This window comes from Sorex araneus, chromosome 6 (genome assembly GCF_027595985.1).
Source record: "Sorex araneus isolate mSorAra2 chromosome 6, mSorAra2.pri, whole genome shotgun sequence".
Lineage (NCBI taxonomy): Eukaryota > Metazoa > Chordata > Mammalia > Eulipotyphla > Soricidae > Sorex > Sorex araneus.
In genome coordinates this window covers 130,245,488-130,254,943 of record NC_073307.1, presented here as the reverse complement: position 1 = coordinate 130,254,943, position 9,456 = coordinate 130,245,488, and the positions used below count along the sequence as shown (strand labels likewise).

The following is a 9,456-nucleotide window of genomic DNA, read 5'->3' as shown; positions in this document are numbered from 1 at the left end:
AGTTAGTCACGGTGAAATTTTCAAGACAGGCAATGTGAATCTTGAAAAAGACCTCTTAAAATTTTAAAAGTTCTGGAAATCCTTAAACATTTTCTTACCAAATTAAAGATGATTTTTAAAAATGAGAATTAGAGGTATTCACCAGATGTTATGCTTTATATCCATAGATCCTGGTAAGAATCACTTGTTATGCCTTGTTATAGATGTGGAAATGAGTTTAGGAAGGTAATATACATATTCATGATTAGAAGGCTAGAAACAGAAGCCGGGATTTGAATACACTCCTGTTTGATTCCAAAGCTCATACTTTTTTCTCCTTGTCCATGCAGGGATTCTTTATTTAAGAATAACTTATCCATGACCCTTATGTTTCCAGCTCAGCAATTAAAACAGGAGAGTACATTAGTATAAATGGTTCATTTATTCTCCAATTACAACCTCCTCTTTTTTCAAGCTCTATCCTAAGTACAGGAGATACAGAAATGAAAAGAATCGTTCCTTATCATATATTTAAGGGTTTTGAGAGGTTAGAAACAAATGAATAAATATTCCTCTCAGTCGATATATATATAAAGGTATTATAAAGAAAAATAAATTGAAGTAGGTGGGATAGGGTAAGGTGGGTCAGACATTGTGATCAGAACCAGTTTTTCTGAAATATTGTTAATCTATATTTTATGACTAGGAAAGATGTTTTACTTAAGTTTTTTTTTTGCCCTATCATTATTTTGATTACTTCTATGTTCACTTTTTCATTCAGGTTGTTGTTTGTGTCTCACTTTCACTTTGACGAATTGAAAAATTGTGGAGTTTTTAAAAAATTTTAAATATTAAAAAATATTTTAAAAAATCAAACTTCTGACTAAATTTTTGCTTTGACCTATAATTGCATTAGTCTTCCCAAAATATGGGATTTAAATATTTGGAGAGGACATTCAGTTTGTTCCAGTTTGTTCATCATCTCCTAACTAATCTACTGCTTTCTCTCTCTGCCCACTGTCCATTCTCTAACCCCCCAGTCATGGCCTTTGAAATACACAAATTGCATCTTAACATTTTCTGTATTACGTCCTCTGGTGACATTCTATAGAATTAAAAGAAACCTACCTTTTGAATATGGAAATAAGACCTTGTTTCTATCACTTGCTCAGTCTTATCCTTTATAGACTTCCCCCTATGCTTCTTACACTATTAACATTGCCAAGATGAAATATTTTATTTGCACAATGGGATGTTATTTGGCTCAGTATCAAAATAAGAACCTCCTCCCAACCTGATTTTTTAAATCATCTATTAAAAAAAATGAGAAAAAACCCAGAGAATAAAATTATAACTCTTTTTGGCTTGAATTCAGAATTTTACCTTTTCTTTTTTTTTTTTTAATTTTATTGAATCACTGTGAGACAGTTACAAGCTTTCATGTTTGGGTTACAAGCACACAATGATCAAACACCCATCCCTCCACCAGTGCACATTACCCACCACCAATATCCCCAGTATACCCCCCCTTTCCCACCCTCCCCCTGCCTCCCTGGCAGACAATATTCCCCATACTCTCTACTTTGGGGCATGTTTGGTCCATTATCTACTTTCGGCACACATCTCACATCCCAACTGGTTCCTCCAGCCATCAGAATTTTACCTTTTCTATCTTATGTCTTATCGCCTTCTTGTCAAATCTCTTTTTGCCACCCAAAATGCCATGTGTGTGTGGCCTATTTACATTTCCCAATTCCCTCTTTATTATTTTATTTTAATCTATAAAATAATCATCCACTCTGGTCCACTTCCATTTCCTACTATCTACAAGTTATTTAAATCTTTAAAATGCTCAACTGAGTTATCACATACTTTAGTAACATCTTTGATTCTCCCAAAGCAGCACTTTTATTTTTCTCGTCTCTTACAGGGTTCACCTCACTGCCAATTTGTATAGTAGTTGTAATATTTGTCATATTTGGCCTACTAGCCCATAAATTCTTTGTATCAGAAAGAATAAATATTAGCTGATTTGCTAAACAACCCATAAGCTTGTAGCTTTACTAATACAGATTCATTTGTGGTTCATATCATGACACAGTATGATTCCTTGAATACAGAGAAAAATAGACAAGGCGGAAGAAGATAAGAAATTAAATTTATAACAATATACTTTTATTCTCTTATAAACACTGATAAAATAAAATTATTTTAAGGACAACATATACCCAAGAAACACATGGGATATAAATTGGGAAAAATTATATTACCATGTTTAATATTGGAATGTGGAGTGGGTATTTGTGAAAGGCAGGGAAATAAACTAACAGACACTGAATGGTCTTTTATGTGTAAATACTCTTATGTGTAAAAGTAACAAAATTAGGGGTAGCCAAGTAAGCAACCATAATCCTTGACCCATGGGACCCAATGGTCAATGGATACAGGCCTTTTTAGTGTTGTATGCAGCCAATTGCTTCCTTGGGCTTCCTTAAGGGACCTTGCAGACAATTCTTCACAGTGAACTTTTGTATCTGCTCTCGGGCAAGTTACAATGTTAGGCTTCAAACCTGTATGTAGGGAACCTTTGAAACACCCAGGACATGGCAACTTGGCCATGCCATCGTGTCCATTTGTACCAAACGGTAGAACAAGAACATGTGAATGGGGTTCTGTGCAGTTTGAAGCACCCTGGCAGGCAGATCATCCATATCTCCTAGAATTCGGTCTTCACCAAATTTAATACTATTGATTTTGAAGACAAATTGGATGAAAAGTGGCTTATCCCACATGGCTGAGAGGTGATGGCCCTCTGGACAAATGGTGGGGGCAATAATGCTGGGAGCCTCAAGGCCTGCCCATCCTTGAATCTCTGTTCTTCAATCCAGCCCTCAGCTCCCCAGCCCACTGCAAACACAGTAAATCCTATTTCAATTTTTTTTCAAGTTTTTTAATTGAATGACCGTGATACAGTTACAAAGCTTTTATGATTGAATTTTAGTCACACAATGATTGAATACCCATCCCCCCACCGGTGTAGCTTTCCCACCACAATGTCCACAGTATTCCTCCCACCATCCCCATTCCACCCCACCCCCTGCAGCTATGGTAGACAGTTTCCTTCTTACTCTCTCTCTCTCTCCTTTGGGGAATTATGGTTAACAATACAGATTCTAGGAGGTCATCATGTTTGGTCCTTTGTCTACTTTTAACACACATCTGCCATCCCGGGAGGCAATCCCTCCAACAATCATTGATTTAGTGGTCCCTTCTCCATCTCAACTGTCCTTTCCTCCAGCATTTGAGGCTAGCTTCCAACCATGGACCAATGGTCCTGGCCTTTTTCTCTACTGTCTTTGGGCGTTTGTCTCATACTACGTCATTTTATATTCCACAAATGAGTGCAATCATTCTATCTATCCCTCTTTTTGTGACTCATTTTACTTAACATGATACTCCCCATGTCCATCCACGTATAAGAAAATTTCATGACTTCACTTTTTCTAACAATTACATAGCATACCATTGTGTAGATATACCAAAATTTTTTTAGCCAGTCATCTTTGTTTCCAGATTCTGGCTATTGTGAACAGTGCTGCAATGAACATACAAGTACAGATGTCACCTCTCTGTGTGTTTTTTTTTTTTCACCCCTGGGTTATATTCCCTGAAGTGGTATTGTCTGATCATATGGAAGCTCAATTTCTAGTTTTTTAAGAAATGCCCATATTGTTTTCCAAAAAGGCTGGACCAGTCAGCATTTCCACCAACAATGAATGAGAGTCTCTTTCTCCCCATATTTGCGACAGCACTGGTTGTTCTTATTCTTTTTGATGTGTGCCAATCTCTGTGGTGTGAGATGACATCTCATTGCTGTTTTGATTTGCATCTCCCTGATGATTAGCAATGTGGAGCGACTTTTCATGTTCCTTTTGTCCATTTGTAGTAAATCCTGTTTCCTGACAAGTATTAAATAAAAACACAAAAGCAAAACATTGCATCATAATTCCTTACAATGATTATGGTGTACATGTTCTGAATATTATCAAGTCAATGACATTTAATAAACTTCATTAAGAAAGATGTCTAATCTAATGAACTTGAGCACCTACAGAGTGTCCCGGGTGGGCACCCAGAACTGCTGTGACTGAGAACTGAATGGCCAGAATCCCATATCCAGATTAAGTAACCAGAAGTGGCCACTAGGTTCCCTGAGCATATATTAGAAGGACAACCACCCACCTCCACCCCACCACGTGTCTTCTAGGTTTCTCTTCAACGACAAATATCTGACTTGGGAGATAATTTAGTAAATTTATTAAATCATGATCTCATATATGTTCCCCTTAATAATGTATTTTTGCCTACATCAGAACAATTTACTTTTCTTTTTTTCATATGGGCCGACCCTACCTGTGCTCAGAGGTCCTAGATTAATTAACAAGTCTACTGTCTGATGTGGAGATTGATTTTAGAACCTCACATAGGTGAGGAATGGCTCTACTGCTTGTTACCTCCCATCCCTTCCTCCCATCATATTCTTAAATGAGGTATATGTAGTCTAGGTTTTCAAGAGCTATAAAGATTTCATAAAAATGCCTGGCACATTTTATAAATGGGTTAGCTTTTATCCATCTATAATTTATATAAATTATCTTAGTGATCATTAGAAACAGTTTTAATTGTAGTTTCACATATAAAGAAACTAATAGAGGAGGTGGAAGTGTTGACCCAAATTTGCAAAAACAGTAAGAATCCAAGTTAGGATAGACATTCCCAACAAGGTAATTCTTTTTTGCTGTTTTATTGAGGTAATTTGACAAATAAAATTGCAAGATACCTACAGCACATATTATTCATTTGAAATATGTATCCATGGGGAAGTATTCTTCCCAACTTGTTAATTAGCGCTTCCACACACATACACCTTCTTTATTTTTTAAAATGATTTTTTATTTAATTAAAGAACTATGATTCAAAAAATTATGGAGACTTACGTTTTAGACATATAAAATTTCAGCAGCAAACCCACCACTGGTGTCAACTTTCATCCACCAGTGTTCCCACTCCATGTTCCCCTGCACCCCCACCCAAATATCCCACCTTTATCATCTGCCACCTTGACAGACACATAAAAAGTTTTGTTGCTGCAGCTTAGATATTACATTTTCGGTGTTGTTGAGTCTGTGTTTTGGATAAATAACTATACTAATCTACCATAAACCAATATAACCAAAGCCTATAACCCTGTACCTCCACTATTTACCTTTCTTCTTCCCTTCTGCTTAAATTTCTTTTCTTATCTATTCTTCTCTTCCCTAAACTATGGATCAAGTGTAATTGAGTCCCGCTTTACTACAGTATATTTCCCATCCAGTTATTCTATATACTACAGATAAGTGATATCATCCTGTGTTTTTCTTCATTTGGCTTTCTTCACTCAACATGGTATCTTCCCATTCCAATCAGGTTGTAGAAAATTGCATGATTTCATGATTCCTTGCAGCTGCCTAGTGTTCCATTGTATATGTACAGCCCATCTTGAAAATCCAATCATCTGTTCTTGGACACCTAGGTTGATTCCATATCTTAGCAATTGTACTAGTTCAACAATTAATAATGGTGTGTATATGTCCTTTTGAATGGATGTTTTTTATTTAAATGATATCTCATTATCTTGATTTGGATCTCCCTAATGCTAAATGATGCTGAGCATTTTTCATTTTCCTATTGGCCATCTGCCTGTCTTTCTCTGAGAAGTGTCAGTTCATTTCCTCTCCCCATTTTTTGATCGGTGTTTGATTTTTTAGTTGATCTTTGTGAGTACTTTATATATCCTGGAAATTAACTGCTTATCTGATCATTGAATTCAAATACTTTTTTCTCATTCAGTTTGATGTTGCTTAGTTTTAGCCCATGTCTTTTGTGCTACACAGAAACTCTATAATTTGATGTAGTCCCTTTTGTTTATTTTTTATTTTGTTGCTTTGCCAGTGGTATTACATCACTGAAGATGCCTTTGAGGTTCAAATCTTGGAATATTCTGCCTATATTTTCTCCAATATTTCCAGTCAAATTTCAAGGTATTTGATTCACTTTAAAATGATTTTTGCATAGACATAGATTTTTAAATGTAATATTTTTCTGATTTGGGGTCATGCTAGGTGATGCTCAAGATTTACTGCTCAGAGATCTGAGAATTCAGGAATCACTTCTGGTGATACTGGGTATCAAACCCAGTAAAGTAAGAGTTCTATTCATTATACTCTTTCTGGTACCCCATACACATACACTTTTTCATGAGAACACTTAAAAGTTTTATTCTTAGCAAAATTTAATATTTATACACTATTGTCAACTGTAGTTTAGTGGCAGAGTCAATGGCATTTTTAACAGTGAGAAAGTAAATAATTATACAATTTTTTATGGAATCTCAAAGACCCTAAATAATCAAGGTCTCAAGAAGGAACAAGGCTGAAGGCATTAACCATTTTGATCCCAAGTTATATGACAAAGATATGGTCATCAAAACAATAAGCTTTTATCATTAAAGTAGACAAACTAGTCAATGTAACAGCATAGACCATTCATAAATAAATCTTCCATATATGGGGAAATAACAGTCTCTTCCATAAAAGGTGCTAGAAAAACCTGGCAGTAGCATGCAAAAGAATACACAGAAACCAATTCTATTTAAAAACTTAACTTTGAGATTTGTCAAAATAGTATATCTCTTAAAAAATAAACATAGGTAATAAGTTCATTGACTTTGGTCACAGACAGGAATCTGTGTGTGTGTATTTAAAGTAACATTTATAAGAAAATGTTAAATTAAATGTGCGGGTAAAGCTCTATATAATGACACTAATTTATAAGAATAAGAGTTAAGTAATGTCAAACCAAATCTAAGTCATGGTTTGGTGTTTATAAGAGCAGGGTTTCTTAATCTTTTCTTGAGTAGAGACCCCTTCTGAAATTGATATCTCTCTGTTACCCCTCTGTCCTTTTGGTTGGACATCTAATTCTGTGAGTGAGTTATGTTTGAGTTTCACTGATGGCTTCCATAGAATATCCTGAAAGTTCACAAAAAGCCAATGGTACCTAGCTCTAAAGCACTGTATTTAGAAAGAACATCAGAAAACTTGAATTGTGAATATGTAAGAAAGGGATGTTAACTCTACTCAAACAGTTATGCTATGCTGACGGAAAAACAAAACAAAAATTAAATTCAAATTAATCCCTTCATTGTTATATGCAAATAATAATACTTATTAATTTTGAGGTTGGGTTTGGGGAGCTACTTCTGACTCTTCAGGGAACTTTATGTTGCTTGGGATTAAAATCAGATATTTAGTATACTGTGTTCAGCTGACTGAGCAATCTTTTCAACCCCACAAGTTTATAATATCTAAAAGAAAATCTTTGAAAATATTCCTTCAAATCAGGTGTTGGAAAACTATAAATTCATGATTGGCTCTTTAAAGTTTGTGAGCTAAGAATAATTTTATTTGACTATATTTAAGGGCTGTTTTAAAAATAAAGAAAATGACAGATAATATGCAATTCATGAATTATAAAATGTTTGTACCTAATCTTTTACAGAAAAGTTCACTGACTTCAAGATCAGTAAAAAAAATGAAGAAACTTCTATCATAGTAAGTAATAGCATTGAAAAATATCGAAACACTAACACAATTGTACAGTATTATTTACCCCAACATTAGGACTAGAAAAATTATAACAGCTAAGTTATATTTATTACTATCCACTGCTGCCTTTGAGCTATAACAACAGCAAATAGTAACTATGAGGGGGACAATATGGCCTCAAAAAACTAAATTATTTACTATTTGGCTATGTAATACAAAATTGGCTGAAATTAATAAAGAAAACTACCAAGACTCTTGGCACTCACTATATATTGCCCATTTTATTTTGGCAGACTCTGATGACTCAAACAAAACAAAGACATATCAGTATTTCTAACAAGTGTATTAGACTTGTAACTATATTCAGCCCCTTGACGTTTTTCTGGGGTGTGTGTGTGTGTGTGTGTGTGTGTGTGTGTGTGTGTGTGTGTTTAAGACTTACTTTTTTCCCTAAGGCATGAAAACTATCTCAAAATTAGAAAATCGGCATGGTTTATTGTGTTGTCAATAAAATAACTGACTTTTATTGTGTGCAATGAGATAACTCAATGTTCTGTTTATCAATATGTAATTTCCAACTCAAAAGTCACCCATGATTGCCTGTTGTACAAAACAATGTTCTGGGATGTTTTGCAGGATGAAACTCCTTAATGGTACCTATGAGTTCTCTCAGAAATCACCTTAGGACACACGATTCCCTTAGTGTGCAATTCACATAAGGCAGATGGCTTCTTCAGCATAGAGTCCTGCATCATGAACAGTTTCTCTAATGCATGACTATCAGCAGTACCTGCTGCTGGTAGCTTCCTCCTGTACCCATTAGGCAATGCCTGATAACTCAGGCTCTTTGTAGAAGTTTTCAGAAAAAGAACTCAGAACAGATTTTTTAGCAATACGCAATGAGTATACTAACAACACCACAGTGACTTACCATATAGAGCCATGGCTGTGTCCTCCACGCAAGGTTTATATATCCCCTGTAGATATGGGTGAAGTGATAGGAGAAGAAAATATCATCCTTACATATTATATTGCAGACCAAGAGGTTGTAGTATCTCCTTATAGATTTTATTCCTACATTCTTTAGGAGCTCTTATTTCCTCCTACCCAATTTCTTGTACTCCCATCTCCAAATAAAATTGTTAATGCTTATATTAAACTTCACTTGTCTAATTTACTGTGTGTCTTCTCTCTGTTCATTAGAATCAATATAATAATATAATAATTTTCTATTATTACCTGGCCTCTGGAAAATTCAGAGTTCACTAACATGTACATGTGTATGGTCCCACTTACAAGAATTCACATACACACCCACAAATGTATAATTTAATAGACTAAAATATTTTCTTATATATAAAATTATACATTCTATAATCTTTATAGAGATGAATTATCCTGCAAATACTATTACTGTGATTTTATGATAGAGTGAGTGGCAAAAATCTTAAAATAGTAAACAAATGAATACATTTGAGGTCTTCTAAGCCTAAATAATTATCAAGATATCATACTGGTATATGCATTTGTTTGGTCACCAATCCATGAAGATTTAAAAATTCCAGAAGTACTATTTCAGAATATAGTCTTGTCTCCAGGGTTCTTGCATTGCATATTTGGCTCCTCTGCCTTGAAGTCTGGATTCATTAGTCTTCTGAATTGTTACTAAGTCTTTTTCTAATATTGAGCTCACATATGCTCTTACCACCCGCTTTATGCTGCTGGCAACTGCTATGGCTGCCTTGACTGTGTTCTTCTCATCTATGAAGACAGTTTTCTTTCCTTCAGAAAATGTTGACATTCATGCAGGAAAAGCAATAAATTTCTC

At 34.9% G+C, this 9,456-nt stretch overlaps 1 pseudogene; it reads left to right on the top strand.

Annotated features, from left to right (window-relative positions):
- Nucleotides 1-2,365: 2,365 nt before the first annotated feature.
- Nucleotides 2,366-2,492, top strand: LOC129406315 (small nucleolar RNA SNORA70; annotated as a pseudogene).
- Nucleotides 2,493-9,456: the final 6,964 nt, after the last annotated feature.